The following is a 17,011-nucleotide window of genomic DNA, read 5'->3' as shown; positions in this document are numbered from 1 at the left end:
CTATTCTCCCTGGCACAGATGGCAATACCTCACATCATCCCACCCTATACAATTGAAGCAAAGCATAATATAAGATATGTAGATCCTGGCTTATGATTTGGAGGCTTCTGGTGATTGATTCTGTCTGGATTTTGATCTCTTTGGTTTCTAAAGCAAAAAAGTGTCCCAACAGATTTCAAGAAATTGTTCTACAAGATTATTATAGCTATAAATGGCTTGCCTGTTGTTGATACAGCTACTTTGTCAGTATACCCAAACTTTCAGGATGAAGTTGGGACTTACAGAGTTGCATTGCCTGACCTTACAAACTCAGTTTTATATGTTCTCAGTGGCAGAATGAGTCAACAAACCTATCTTGTCTGCCCTTTATGTGCATTTAGCATTCTACTTTCCCTCCTTTCCTATCTACCTCGTCATCTCTCTCCCTTGCCTACTAGAATGCTTTCATGGATTCCCGCTCCACTATTCCTTCTGGTTGCCAATTTCATCAGGCCAAACCCTCTATCTGAAGAAGTACTATCACAAATCCAAGGTATAGTTGCTCCCTGTATTCTGCTATCTGTATCCCTGCCACACTTTCTGCCATTTCTGTTCAAGAGAACATATTTATGTCATTCAGACCTGAACTTATATTCACATATTATGTCTACCTTGTCTTTTCTTGTCAGCCAGCACCACACAGAGCTGAATACCTTGCAGGCAGGGTTAACACTTTAGCCACTCTAGTTCCTAGTCATAACCTTTCCCCTCCATCCCACACATCCTTCTGGTCCTTTCTTGTAGACTCTTTTCTGCATTCCTCTCAACTGTTCTGCTTTTGGTGTATTGCTTGGATTTCAAACCTAAAATCTGCATCTTTTCCACTGCTGTGATGCAGTTCTGATTGCTTTGTTTTCATTGGCTTTATTATAGAACCAATGAATGAAAAGCTTCATGCAGATCATCATGTTAAAATGGACGGTAGTGAACAAGTTTGCTGAGTAGGACTAGAGCAGTCTTTTTAAAAAAGCCAGCACCACACAGAGCTGAATACCTTGCAGGCAGGGTTAACAAGTGTGGACTGTGGATCCATCTGTGGAGGAGGGTAAGTAACTCATTTTGTGTGTGTGTGTGTGTGTGTGTGTGTGTGTGTGTGTGTGTGTGTGTGTGTGTGTGTGTGTGTGTGTGTGTGTGTGTGTGTGTGTGTGTGTGCGTGTGAGTATGAGTATGTATGTTTGTTTGCATGCTTGGCAGAGGGCATGTCCTCTCAACTGTGTTGAATCCAATTTTACAGAAAGCCCCTGATTTTGCCTCCTATTTTTATTCTGTGTTCTTTAATATTATATCACTGAGGATTACATCAGTCAATAATGCCACTCATTAGAATTTCATATTTAATGTTGCTCAGAAAATGTATGATGCAAAACCTGTTGTACTATAAACTTTTATAGAGTTAGAGGAGCTGTCTGCTGATTAGCAACAAGGATTATGACTTTATTCTCTTACTGTGCTCAAGCATAGAAGGTTTGATTAAATGCATGACTTTGACCAAATCACTTAATAATTTCTGGTCCATTTTTTTGAGGGGAGGGTTGTTTATCGTCTATTTTTGGCTTTATACAGAACTAAACAAAGATGTTCAAATACAGTTTGGTCTGTTAAATTGTAGTTTTCTCTTGGCTGTCATTAAGTAATGTGAGATTCAGACTTCACATCTTGCAGAAAATTGCTTGCTAATGCAAAAGTTGTGATTCTAGCAGCTTTCTTAATGTATAAGAGCAATATTTAAAATCTGTTACTGATGTTGAGTCTTTAAGTCTGCTTTTGTTTCTTGAGCTAAGAAGTTGAACAGATGGGGGTTGCATTGATTGCACTGGATGCTTTACAGCAACTAGCTGAGGTATATTTCAGGGCCATTATTTATCCCTTTTTGAAGTATGCACAGTCATACAAGTGGCTGAAACTGATAGTCACATCTTTGTGTGTGTGTGTGTGTGTGTGTGTGTGTGTGTGTGTGTGTGTGTGTGTGTGTGTGTGTGTGTGTGTGTGTGTGTGCGTGTGTGTGTGTGTGTGTGTGTGCAGTGCATGTGTGTAATTACACATTGCAAAGCTTATATAATGTTATTCTGAGGAGGACGAAGGCAAGGCTGTGGGAAATGCAATGCAATGCATTTTGTGTAAAAAATGTCAGCGGTTATAAAGTAGTACTTTGTTCAGGTGGCAACATAGCTCATGCTGCTCTAACTGGATATGTGTGTTGTGTGGAACTAAAATGAGCAAAATCACTTTTTTTCTGAGAAAGTAAAGAATCACATTTTAAGTGCTCCAGATGGACAATAAAATATTAGAATGTATGTTTGGTTAGAAATGCTTACAGTTCTGGTTCATTTCCAGTCTGAGGTGTCTTCTGTGTTTTTATTTATTTAAATGTAGTATACGTGTGCATTTAATGAAGAGTCAACAACCATGTTTTGCATATATACAGATTTACAAAGTTTATCTTAATGCAGCTAATTAAACTATTGTTATGACTGACACATATAGAAAGCCAAGAAAACAGATGTGTATCTTTTTGCAGTGCAGTAAGGCAAGGGTGTAGCCAGGCATACTATTTGTACTCTAAATAGTACAATTTTTCTGAGCATGTTAGAAACACTGGGGCTTTATCAGGCAATATTATGTCTCTAACCATCTAGATTAATGTCTCTAACAACATGCTTACTGAGAGTACTGCAAACCGAAAAATGATACCCCTAATAGTTTCCGAATGAGCAGCTGAAAATGTTACATGCATTAAGTTGAGGGGGGCAAACAGTATGAGAAATGTGACCATTTTTTTAAATGTCAGGAGAGTGGGGGCATCAATAAGCATATCTGAGTAAAAAATGTAATTCACTCACTATACCCCTGCAGTAAGATTACATTTTTCTGACAAAGCTATATAGGTGTGCATATGTTAGGACCACAAGAGTCTCAATTGTATAGATTTTACATACCAAGAGGTAGTTTTGCATGTTGATGTCCTCACCCCAGAGGTACAAATTTACATCTATGCAAATTTTGAGAGCTGTGATTCTGAACCCTCTGCTATGATTTTTGATGGTCCCCTGCTACGATTTTGAAAGTTGAGAGATATGCTGCCTAGCAGTCCAACATTTCCATCTTGCATGACCTCCAGAGCTGCACACAGTCCTTTGGCTGCCACCTGAACACGGCATAGTAAGGCAAAAACATTCCCTCTTTGATTCCACTGATTATTCAATGAGGATATATCCTACAATTCAGCTTGATGCTGCCACTGCCCTGTCACTCTTCTCATGGAAGTCCACTCCACGTTTGTTCAACATTACTACATCCCTTTCATGCTGTGTTGACATCAGGTTTATTCCTTCCAGCAGGATGCTTCACATGAGGGTTGCTGTTGCCAAAGTGCTGTACTTTATATCTGTCTGCAGTGATCTTCAACTGATCTTCAACTGTCACCTTCCAGCCTAGTTAGTCAGCATTTCCAAGTCCTTCCTTTGACTCTTCATCTGACCTTCCAGTGCCACCCATAACTTTGTGTCATCATGAAAGAGTGTGATTTAGCATTCCCACAGATAAGTCTGAAATTAACACACTGAAAAGTACTGGAACCAGGACAATTTCCTGGAGTAGATCAACTGGAGCTTTTCCTATTTCTGAATATGGAGCATAAAGGACCAGCAAGAACAGACATGGATGATTTGCTGAGTTGGAATGCCAAGACAATCATTACACCATGTTGGCAAATGAAAAATGAACATAAGTAAGAACCAGACATTGGGAAAAACATGGGAGAAAATGTAAAACATCTACAGGAAACTACTACATGCCCTAATACTGGGGCCTGGATAATGATTGCATGACTGAAGTTGTATAGTGATAAGCTTGGCAAACATTTTAGAAGACAGATAATATAGAAGCAAAATAAATAATTGTTATAAAAACAGTTAATGTACTTGCAGGGACAGAGGTAGTCAGGTTCCAATTAATGTTTTGGGGATGAACTCTTCTTAAATGAATGCGGTTGTTGTTTTGGACTTTGAAGAATCTTAGAGCTATATTTGCATTTAAAATGGCACACACAAGTGATACATTAATTTAATGAGTGTTTTAATCACTATCATAATTTTAAGCATATTTCACCACTTGAATATTTTAGTTTCTTCATCAAAACTATGAGAGAAATGTGTTTTAATTAATGGTATTTTTTGTTGGTTAGATAGGCACTATAGTGTGCTTGAGAATCGTATACCCCTTATTGGTGATTGCAGTGCTCAGAAAGGGGGTGTTGAAGACTAAAAGTTAAATTTTGTCCATCTTCCTATTGCACTTGCAAAGGGAAAACAGAAAAATATATTATAGCAAATGTAGGTGCATTTTATACTCTGTAGAAGTCAAGCATGCTACTACAGCATTAGTGTTATGTGTGTATGTAGGTATATTCATAGCAGGGTGGCCCCAGCTATAAACTGAGGGCTGGGAGGCCTTTGCTTTACCAGTGTATCTATGACAGTGAGGCATAAAGGGAAGCAAGAGGCATAAGATTCATGCCTCTTCTAAAGGTACTCTGTCATGCCATACGTATAATCATTCTGGGGCATTACGTAACAGATGTTTAGCTAAGTAGCATGACTTTAAAAAAGTAGACTCTAATTTACAATTTCCATAAACTGGGACTTTTAATCACACTGAAATAGATAATTTAAGAGAAACTTTAGAGCAAAAAGGAACCAAAATGGAGGCCAATCATTGGGATGAATTTAATGATTGTTATAGTGAAGCTCTTAAAAGAGAAAATAAATCTGCGTTATGTGGGTTAAAAGATACAGACAAGAAATGGATACAACAAGTAAAAGATCTTAAGACCACGGTAGGAAAAGGAAAAATGTAATATCTGGAAATAATGTGTCTGCCCAGAAGGATCCACCTATGTCCCCTCTGCCTTTTTTCTTCGAAGGTGAAATTCACCCACTTTCTACCACCTCCCCTGCAAAGAAAAGGTCCCAGAAAGAGGTAGTAGAAGACAAGGGAATGGTTAATGAGACAGGTCTAAAAACGAGAGAGGATACAACACAACAACGCTCTAATAATACTTACTTTACATACTCTAAACTAAGACACAAATAAAATAAAACTAGTGGCGAAATTAGTGAAGAGGAAAAACAGGTTATAACACAGGCACCCTTCAGACAAGTCCCAACAGACAGGAGAGAGGAAACAATTAGTGTCCATCACCTGTGGATACTAAGAGACTTACATCACATAGCTAAAGATTTCCTTAAAATAAAAAATGGACCTTGTGAAATTTAAGGAAGAAATATATACTATTACATGACTGCTATGACCCAAGCTCTGCAGGCCTGCATCAGTTACTGAAAGTGGTAGTTAGTCCTGAGATATAAGAAAAACTGGTTAAGGAAGCAGGGATAGGTTCAGAAATAATAATAATAATAATAATACACAGAAATGAGTAAGATATCCTAAAAAAACAAAGGAAGCACTATTAAAAGCAATTAATGAGGTATGTCCTAAAAAGCAGACTAAACCATAATAACTCACTGTAAACAAAATAAAGGTGAAACCCTGAGGGATTACCTGGAAAGACTTAAACTAGTATTTGAAAGGGACTTTGGCATTTATCATCTTGCACTTAACAACACTACAGGCAGTGGGCTCTGCCTTGGTGCAGGGTTTGCAATCCCAGATTCATACTGCCTTAAGGGAATTGTTCTTTAATGGGCAATCAGAAGAAGTAGACAAATTGCTGTAGTAAGTGAGCACTGCACTAACAACACAAAAAGGAAAAGGAGGAAAACAGGAGAAAAGCTTATGGACCTGCAAATTGAAAGTTATGAAAGAAGAGGAAATGGGGAAGAACAACCATGAAACACACAGCAGAATGCTGGGGAAGAAAGGCAGGCTCAAACTAGGGGACCTTCTCCATCCTTTCCCAATGAACCCTGTTTGAACTGTGGAGAATTTGGCATTAAAGAAGAGAATGTCCTTAAAGGCAGAGGCAATAGGAAAACTAGAGTACCTGGCAACCATGCTATGGGAATGCTTATGTCCCACCCCCACCATCCCAGATTCAAATATATGCCTAACTACTGTGGTGCCAGTTAATCAAAAACAACTTTGTATTGGACTAAGTGTAGGAAAAAAGGAAATCCCATTTTTAATTGACTGAACTAGCTATTAAAACTGCTCAGAATATTTATATGGCTAACAGTGTCAGAGAAATGACTGAAATGAGGGTTGTGGTGCTGCAAAACAGACTTAGCCTTAGATGTGATATTGGCTTCAAAAGGGGAGGGGGCTGCTCTCTCCTGTGGAAATGGTACTTTTCTTATATTTCTGATTTTCATGATAAACAAAAAAAGACATAATTACATGGAAGAGCTTCCTAGAAATTTAACCAGAATAGAAACAAAATAGACATTATTTGGTTGGCTAGGATATGTATTTGGAAATATAGGAACTAGCATTTTTCAGAGTTTGATTGGCATAGTAATTGTACTTTGTCTCATAGTTTTAGTATATTTTTAATTAAGAATGTATTGTTAAAAGGTTTTATAACATGAGCAGACACAATAGAATGATTTCTCCAAAGCAAAGGCATCCCAGAGCATATATATTTGATCACCGTAATAACAAAGCTGTCATTGGTAATCTGCAAAACAGTGTGGTGTGATTAAAGGTGCAAAGGGGAATGTAAAAGGAAAAGAAAAAAACAAGGTAAATGCAGATTATTTTTATATTTTGTATTTCTGAATGCTTGGAGATGTATTTCAGACACTTCAACTGCACCTTGAGATGAAATTTTGCATTCATTCTTTCTTGCTGAAACAGACAGCAGCATCTTACTTGTTTTAAAGATAACTCAGATATTTCTCCTTTTACTTTCAGGATCAGTTCCACCCCTGCTTTATTAAATCATTCAAAGGGAGTAAAGCCATCTAGACCAGTAAATATAATACAATGACATCCTGGAGAGAAAAATCAAGATATAAAATGGCCTTATAGCACAGTTTATCCCAGTTACGTTTCTTTGGGTTCAAGAGTTCATCAAATGTTGATGGGAAAAGGCAAACAGAGTTAAGGACGTGACCAGATTCAGCTTCCTTATTTAGTAAAAGAACAATGATATGCTAACATACATGTACTTTCCATGTGAATAGCAGGAGGAGCTGTAAACTTCTGATTTGTTGAAACTGTATCATACCAAGTATGTCACATTCCATATCTAATGTCTCAAGATATAACATGGGTTTGCAGAATACTGTGGGAACATTTGTCCCCCTCATGAGCTATAAATTGTAATAAATATTATATTTGTATAGACATATATTTTCCCTTTTGTCTTTGCATTATTTCATACCTTAACCCATTAAATAAACAAGAACTGGAAACATATATTTAATTGAAAGCAACCCAAAACAATACAGGACATTATAGGCTGGATAAGATATATCTGATTTGTTATACGGGAATAAATGTAAACATATTACTATATACCAGCATTGTGTGACTGGGGGATAAAGCCCTAGCTGCGGCCCATGTGACCTGAGTTTCATTAGCGGGTCAGGTGTCTGAGATGCTGACAAGAAAGGATGGGAGTGCCTATCCAGAAGGAAATGATGCACTCCCAGATGCAACTTTATGTTATCCCTATCAAAGGCCAGGGATATGTATGAGGTGTCTACTGTACAGAGCAAGATTTAGGCTGAGATCACCAGAGGCATAGATGAAATGCCACAGGACCCATTGTACCCAAGCCCTGGCATGGATAGGAACACAATGGTTTGGATTACATTAAGGGGAAAAACACTCCCTAGCAGCAATACAACACTTAAACAAGTTCCTTAATCTAATCTAAAACAAAAAATAATGTGTCAAAAATGCAATATGAAGTTTAGTAATCATCTTTAGCACTTTTCCTTCTCAAGTAAAAACAAAAATAACTTATTCACGACTAGCATCTGTCTCAGTCACACAGTTTAAATAGCTTACACAATCACATACTTCACTCACATGATCTGGATCAAAAGCTTAAAAAAAACTCATAAATACAATATTATGTAAAAAAACATTAATATATTAAAGAATAAAATAAAATAATGGATATTAAGCCATAAGCTTATAAATATGAAAGAGACTTTAAATAACATTTAATATTGATGGCACCACTGAGTCCTTAAGTTTTATCTACTGAAAGTAATAACTGCCACTTCAGCTTTTTAGCCTTGAATAAATTATTTATATCTCCCCACATGCTAAAGGAAAATTTCACCAAATATAAAAAAAAAATATATTTCTTAAAATAGGAACTTTCAAGGATTTGTCCATAAAGTACATTAGAATATTTTTTTTCTCTTAGAGTTAAAAGTGCTCCAGTATTCCCTTTCCAACCTCATAACTGTCCTTCCTACATAAAAAATACTGCAGGATAAATAAGTTGCCGGATAAACAATTGCTGCAGAATTGCAGTTGCAACGTGTTTAATGTCATACATTCTGTCTGATTTCCAAAAAAGGGCCAGTGTTTATAAACCTACACATTATGTAGTGTCCACAAGTGTACATCCCATAGAGTGTTTTAAATTTAGGTCGAGGTAAGAAAAAAATTGTTGTATTCTAACATAGATTTCAAATTATTACTTTTTTGTGTGTAAACTTAGGTTCCATACCTACAACTTCAGAGATATGAGAATTACACGTATCTGTCGTGCAGTTGTCTGTTATAATCCCAGAGCTATATCCACCATCATAGGCACTCTAAAACTGCTAGTATAACCCTTGTTACAGGTTTCTTCACTGTAACTTCTCCTAAACTCCTAACACCCAACACTACAACCTGTGAGAGATGCACTTGTATAGCTAAACTGGAAGCAAAGCTCTCTTCACCCAAGAATGGGCTAGACAGTCAAGAGGAGAAGGTAAACACTAGCACCACACCACATTCATCACATAGTCCCTCAAAGCCTACACCACCAAAACAGACACATAGAAACACAAAACACACACCTACATTCACAGAGGTTCTCAATAAAAATCTGCTCAAGCAACAGAGACTTCCAAAGCAGAAAAGCAAGCAACCTCCACCCCCCTAACACAACCCAAATGACACATAGCCCACAAAATCATTGTGCCACTCAACCACAGCCCATAAAGCATAACAACGTACCCAACACTCTAGTCATAGGTGACTCTATAGTCAGGCACACTGATGTTCCACTCACCAGGCTAAACAAGACAAAAGTTACTGTCAGCTGCCTGTCAGGTGCCAGGATCCGCCGCATAACGCACGCACTCAGGTCACTCCACAATAAGTAGAAATATGATTCTGTCATTGTCCATGTTGGTGTGAATGACCTGAGATGAACCTCCCTGGACTACATGAAAAGAAACATGGAGGAGCTTTCCGATCTTGTAGCCCAGGCACGTATGACCCTAGCCCTGAGTAGCATCCTCCCATCACCCAGAATGATACCACAGTACAAGGACAAAATGATTGACTTGAACAATTGGCTAAGCTTCTGATGTCATTCTAAGGGGATCCAGTATCTGTCTGCCTAGGATGACATGATCAACAGACCATGATGCTTTGCCAGAGATATCCTGCACCTGTCGCCCTTGGGATTCTGGATACTGGCTAAGGCTCTTGCCACCCCTATATTGCCATTTTAGGCAAGGTTCAAATGACAAATTCACCACCGTAACAGGTACAAGCAAGCAAAATCTGAGGGTAATGCTACTCAATGCTAGAAGTCTAAACCTTAAAATGCATTCACTCGAGGCACTCCTTAAATGGAGAACATCGACATCTGTGCAGTGACATAAACCTGGTTCAAGGCTCCAGAGAGCACCCCTGCACAACCAGGCTATAATTCATACCACACCTTTCAGCCACCTAAGCTGGAGCGAAACACTAAAGGTAGAGGCTTGTCCATATTCATTAAGAATATCCACACCTCCAGCCTAGTTACTCAGCATAATGCATCCGAGACTATCCAAGTACAACTAACTCTGGGCAAGACTGCAATCCAAATTGTAACTTGCTACAGATACCCCACCATGCCCCAGGATTCCCACTCCTCATTTCTTGATACACTGGAAAACATTAGGGTACAACCCAACACCCTCATAATGGATGATTTTAAACTACCCCACCATTAACTGGGAAAACTACTCATGTACCAACTCTTTTGCGCAACGTTTTCTGGAATTCATAAATTCCAATGTCCTGGATCAACTTATCCACACTGCACCAAGGGCAGCAATATCCTAGACCTGGTCATTACCAACATGGGTGACCGGTGTTCCACACCAGATGTCAATTCCTCATTGGTCAGATCCAACCACAAGCTAATCACCCTAGACATCCACATCCCGCCCCCCCCTCCCCATTAGGGAAACCACCATAAAAAAATTCTCCAAAGCCAACTTCACGCTTCTTAAGACAGAAGTGGCAAACTTCACGACACCCATGCAGACAGACAATAGAGGTACGACTGCTAAATCCTACACAAATGCACTTTATAAGCACTTACACGAGTGCATGGATCATGCTATCCCTAACAGAACCAAGATGCTATCTTCCAATAAAAGGAAGCCAATCTGGTGGTCCCCTGCTATAAACAAACTCTACAACAGAAGAAAGAAACTGTTCCAAAAAAAGAGTAAAATCCCATGATTGGAGGAATTCCCACGTCAGCCTTAGTAAGAAGCTGAGATTACTCATAAAATCCTCCAAAGCTTGTTATGAAAACAAAATCACCACTGATTCTAAAGACAACCACAAAGCATTCAATAGCTATGTCAAGAATCTCAATGGTAACACCCAGATCTGCTCTGAGTTACAGCACAATGGCACTAAATATACAGAACCAAATGATATTGCCAACATCCTGGCAGATAGGTTTAGTGCTAACTTTACCCCTCTCTCACCCCCCCCTAAAGGGCCCATCTCTGTAATGGAAGAATGCAAAGTTCCTGTAATCATGGCTGCACAGGTAAAAACCACACTCTCCAAAGCCAAGAACACAGCATCCATGGGACCTGACAACATCCCAGGCTGTATTATACATGAACTACAGAATGAACTGGCACCCCACCTAAGTACCATGTTCAGTCATAGCCTCACCTCAGGCTTAGTGCCCACTGAATGGTGCACAGTGACTGTTATCCCACTCCACAAAGGGGGAGACACCACGGAACCTGGGAACTACCGCCCCATTAGCCTGGTCTGCAAGGCCATGGAATGTATTATCATGGAACGTATAAACAAAGATATTGGTAATCACCAAACTCTGGACCCCACCCAGTTTGGGTTTGTAAAAGGTAGATCATGTCTCCTAAACCTCAGAGACTTCTTTGAAGCAGTCACCAAAGCCATAGACGAGGGTAAGGTGGTTCACACAGCCTATCTAGATCTTGCCAAGGCTTTTGACACCATTCCCCACTCTGGAATTATAGATAAACTCGCTAAACTAGGTATAAATCCCTATGTCACAAGATGGGTTGCCAACTGGCTCACTGTCAGAACACACACTGTGAAAGTAGCAGACTCCAAATCCGACGTCAGACCAGTGACAAGTGGAGTACCACAGGGTTCAATCCTGGGTCCTCTTCTGTTTGATATCTACTTTTCTAAAGTACAGGCTAATACAGAAGGTCTTTGGCTAACGAAGTTCACAGATGACTGCAAACTAGGAGCCATAATCAAAACTCCTAATGATGTGGACATCCTACAAAAGGGCCTCATTGAGACAGATGCCTGGTGTCAAAGCCATGGCCCCAAGCTCAATGCCAAAAAGTGCATTGTCATCCCCTTTGGTAAAAAGTCTGTACCCATGTGCTACTACATAGGTGGTAGTCTACTTAACACCGAAAGTGTGATAAGAGACCGTGGAACACAGTATTCTCTCCTTTCATAATCACAGGTGGGAGGGTGGCCTAATGGTTAAGGTGTTTGCCTTACAAACACAAGGTGCAGGGTTTGAGTCTCACAAGGGATAATTGGCTAAGCTTAAAAAAATGGCTGGCAAGGGCAGTTAGCTTAGTACTAATCTATGAACCTCTATGAACATCGCCACAGTAGTCAGGAAATCCTTCTACATGGCACTCCTCATTACAAAAGGTTTCTCATCTAGGAAAAAAGAGGTAATTGTTCCCCTCTTCTCGTCACTCATTAGACTCATTATAGAGTACAACGCCCCTTTTGGTATGTACCTCACAAGACATCTACAAGAACTGGAAAGGCCACAGAAATACCTCACAAAGAGGATTACTGGCCTCAAACAGATGCCCTATGCAGACAATCTAAAAAAAATTCCAGCTTTACTCTGTTGCATATCACCTACTCAGAGGCAATCTCCGCCTAACATACAACACTATGTCAAACCCATAGCTGTTGGACATGCTCCACTTAAAGAAATCCCAATCCCTCCGAGCTACATGCTCTAGGGACCTAAACCTTGTCACCACAATAAACAGAACATGCTGGAGGGATAGATTCCTGTCTCAGAGACTTCCCATACTCTGGAACAAACTACCTATATATATCAAACAAAGCTCCTCATTAGCACTCTTCAAGAAAAATCCAACCACAAGCTAATCACCCTAGACATCCACATCCCCCCCCCATTAGGGAAACCACCACCAGTTAATGCTGGGGCTCTGCTCGACAGGGGCATGGGAAAATAATTTTCTTGGGTGACGAAAGCCAGGATACCTTTGTGGCTAGGCTTATACAGGCCCTAGGCCCAATAGCCTAGTACCTACCTATGAACCTATGAACTTTGCAGAGCTGTTAGCAAAATAGAAGAAAAACTCACCTCTACACTTACTCAAAACATCATTAACTACTAGTCAATCTATTCATAGGATACCCCCATTCAAAAAAAGTTCAATCGAGAAATTTTCTTCAAGGAGCACGTATGTCATCGCTAGTTAACCTAGATATCCTAATGAGCTGGCCATAAAAATATTGAATTTCCTACACTGTGGGGCAATTGCTGGAAAAATGTAAATAATTGCTCACAAAAGTAGGTATGTGAGTCTGTGTCAACATTCAAACAGATAGATACACATATCTAAAAAGTTGCCATCCTTACCCACTTCTCCCAGTGTAAACATCAAAACGTCTACATTGTCAAACTTTAATATAAGAATGCTGACTGAAAAGATGGAAGTTTGTAGAAAACATCATGTTCCCACCAAGAAACAACAATGATAGCAAAGGATGGAGCTACTGTGGCTCTCATGGTTACTCATTGTAGTTGTTAGTAATATTTATTATTAAATACAAATAAACTGTTTTTAAGGACAAGCTCTGATGATAAAGGCATGGTATTAATATTGTTAATGACATAGTTAGTGTAATACCTGTGGTAAAGTCTTATGCTATTGATGCAGATGTCCTGTAGGATGGAAGTATGGAGTGATTCTATAACTATAGTACAGGAAGTAAAGCCATCCCTCATCAAAGTAAACATCCAGAAAATATCCATAGGTTCATAGGAATATACTAGGCTAATGACCACCAGAGCCTTTATAAGCCTAGCCATGTAACACAACCCAATTGTGTCCCTATGTGCCATGTGTGTTTATTATGAGGGTTTATGTTGGTTAGGAAGTGTCTAGCAGTGAAGTGGGGGGTATGTTATAGGTTCATAGGTGGGTACTAGGTTATCAGCCCTAGGGCCTATATAAGCCTAGCCATAACAATTCCCTGACTATTTCTTCCCACACTATTTACTTCCCTGGAACCCTGTCTAGCAGGGTGACTGACGTGATCCCCAGGGTGAATTTCCTTTCTCCCATTCAATCATCAAGGTTCCTTTTGAAGAGGGCCAAAGAGGCACTCTGCTTGACATGTATGGGCAATCTATTCCAGAGTCCGGGAAGTCTCTGGGTCAGGAACCTATCCCTCCAGCATGTTTTGTTCAATGTGATGACAAGGTTTAGATCCCTGGAGCATGTGGTTCTGAGGGATTGGGAATTCTTTAAGTGTAGCATGTCCAACAGCTCTGGGTTTGACATGGCCTTGTATTTTAAGCAGAGATTGCCTTTGAGTAGACGATATTCGACAGAGTATAGCTGAAGTTTTTTAAGGAGGTCAGCAGAGGGCATCTGCTTTAGGCCTGGGATTCTTTTAGTGAGGTATTTCTGCAGCCTTTCCAGTTGTTGCAGATGTCTTGAGAGGTACATACCAAATGGGGCATTGTATTCTATAATGGGTCTAATGAGGGATGAGTACAGTGGGACAATGGCCTCCTTTTTTCTGGATGAAAAACCCTTAGTGATGAGGTGTGCCACATAGAAGGATTTCCTGACTGTTGTGGCGATGTGGTTATCAAAGGTGAGACCACTGTTCACCTGTGTCCCTAAGTCTCTTATCACACTTTCAGTGTTTAGTGTACCACCACCTATGTAGGTAATTCATGGGTATATGTTTTTTCCCAAAGGGGATAACTATACATTTCTTGGCATTGAGCTTGAGCCTATGGTTCTGGCATGAAGCATCTGTTTCTGTAAGGCCGTTTTGTAGAGTATCCACATCATTTGGGGATTCAATAATGGCTCCCAGTTATTCTGGGTGTCATTGTCTGCCTTGCCTATCAGAGACATGGGGTCCAAGCCTGGGGTAAATTTCTGATTTCCCATCCCTTGATCAAGGTTATACTTAAATAGGGTTAGCAATGGACTCTGTTTCACATGGATAGAGAGATTATTCCAGAGCACAGAGATCCACTGAGGCACATATCTGTCTTACCAACATGTCTTATTTATGTCACAAGCAACATTTAAATCTTTGAATCTAGTGTTTCTCATGCTGTTTGTTTTGCTGATGTGCAAAACTTTGCCAGGCATAGATTGCTTCTCAGTAACCTGTAGGAGACCAAGTATAGAAATAGGGCTTTAAGGCAATCAATATATTACAGTGTGTTTATATCCTTGATTCTGCTGATAAGGAACTTGTGTGCCCAGTCCAACTGTAGCATATGTCTGGCCATGTACACACCAAAGGGGGCATTATACATAATGAGAGGTTAAAGTGGCACTATGACTTCCTTTGACCTGGATGCCATGACCTTACTTATAATTTGGATGACAGAGAATGATTTTCTTACTGGCTTGGACACATGTTGGACAAAGGTCAGATTACTATCCATATATGTTTCTAGATCCCTGACTACCAGGTCAGCTCTTAGGGGTGTCTTATCAATGGACTAATTAGCTTTGGTGACAGTTTTCTCAAAAGGCACTATAATGCATTTCTTGGCATTGAGTTTTAATCAATGACTTCACTATGATGATCTGCTCAGTGAAGGGTAGCACCATTGACCACCAGTTCAGCACACTGCTGTGTGCTGCCTTTGAGGTTTCGGACATAGTTGTAGAAGGCCTGTTAGTTGTCTTTGTAATAGGCCTTGCTGAATTTAATAAGTCCTCTTAGATTCCTGTTTCATTTAGTTAGAGAGCTCCTATTATTATGGGAGTTGTTCTTCCTGATTTTAGCCACAACATTTTTCCTTTTGTTATACACCCTATTAAGGTCAGGATTCTAGCAATGTGGTTTGTTTTTAGAGCTTGTTTTCAACTTACTTCTAGTAGATACAGAAGCCTTTAAACAGCAATTTATATGGTTGTACAGGGTCTCTGTGAACAATTCAGCATAGGTTGCTGTGAACTCTGGGTTTGGAGAGGCACTGAATTTTGACAAACTATTGCTAAACAGAGTGTAGTTTGCTTTGGAATAGTTCCTCACTGTCACATGGTTTACTGGGGTTGCAGAGTTGTTTTTTATTTTGAAGGAGACAGCTTTGTGTTATGACCTCACCAGTGATAGAGTGACACTGGGAGAGGGGATGCAGCAGACTCCCATATTGTTAAGCACAAGGTCCAGTATGTATGAAACTCTAGTGGGTGTGCACACTATCTGGTCATGGGTATTTGTGTTAGTAAAGCCCAGGAATCATTGTGCCTGGAAGTTTAAGCCAGTATGTGTTTCCCATTTTGTAGAGGGGTAGTTAAAGCCTCCCATGAATAGGGTAGTTGGTTTAACGATGAGTGCCTCCAGTAGGTCTAGCTATGAGCTATGGAATTCAAGGGATCCAGCAGCTGATATGTGGAATTGACTACCAAATTACATTAAAGCAAGTATTAGTTTAGATATTTTTAAGAACAGCCTGGACACTTATTACGGGAACAACTGCTTTGGTATATTGGCAGGCTAGAAGGGCATTAATGACCATGCTTCAAATACTTGTATGTATTTGTATGTATGTACAGAGGGTGACCTATAGCTTGCTAGGATATGGTATGGGAATTTGTCCATGGTGAATTGGTGAATTGCACATAGGTAAAATCCAGGACATCATCCTGTTTAACCAACCTAGAGTTATACTTGTTGCTAATTTAGATTGTAACTCCTCTAACCATTGTCCCTATCTATGCAACTTATGGTCTAAAATTGTGGAAAGCACTGAAACCTCGCACAGCTGGAGTACTTTCTGTGGTGTTAAACCATATCTGTGTCATAGATGTCTATGTTCTCCAGAGTGAGGAAAGCTTGTAGGATGTGGAGTTTCTTGTTTAGACTTCTATCATTGAGCAGTAACCCCTTTAGGTTTCTTTGGGTTTTATTTGCCATGATGGTAGGTTTGTCAATTTGAGATTACCTAAAGAAGGCTCTAAGGGTGTGGATGAAGTTTTAACCAATATTCAGAAGCCTAGGGAAGATAGGTATAGACCATCCTTTGCAAAGCAATGTCATTTGTTAAACATGTCCTCCCATGCTGACAAATATTGAATCCTCTGGGGGAGACACCAGAAACTCAGCCAATTATTGAAGTCAATCATCTTTTGTTCATACTGTAGCATCATCCTTGGTAAAGATAGAATGCTGCTCAATGCAAGGCACACATCGTGTCTCTCTTCATATAGTCCAGGGAAGTACGTCTCAGGTCATTAATGCCCACATGGATTGTTATACATAGTGGAAT

This window comes from Protopterus annectens, chromosome 8.part0, assembly GCF_019279795.1.
Source record: "Protopterus annectens isolate FY-2018-M chromosome 8.part0, PAN1.0, whole genome shotgun sequence".
NCBI classification, from domain to species: domain Eukaryota; kingdom Metazoa; phylum Chordata; order Ceratodontiformes; family Protopteridae; genus Protopterus; species Protopterus annectens.
Note: the sequence above shows the minus strand (reverse complement) of the source record.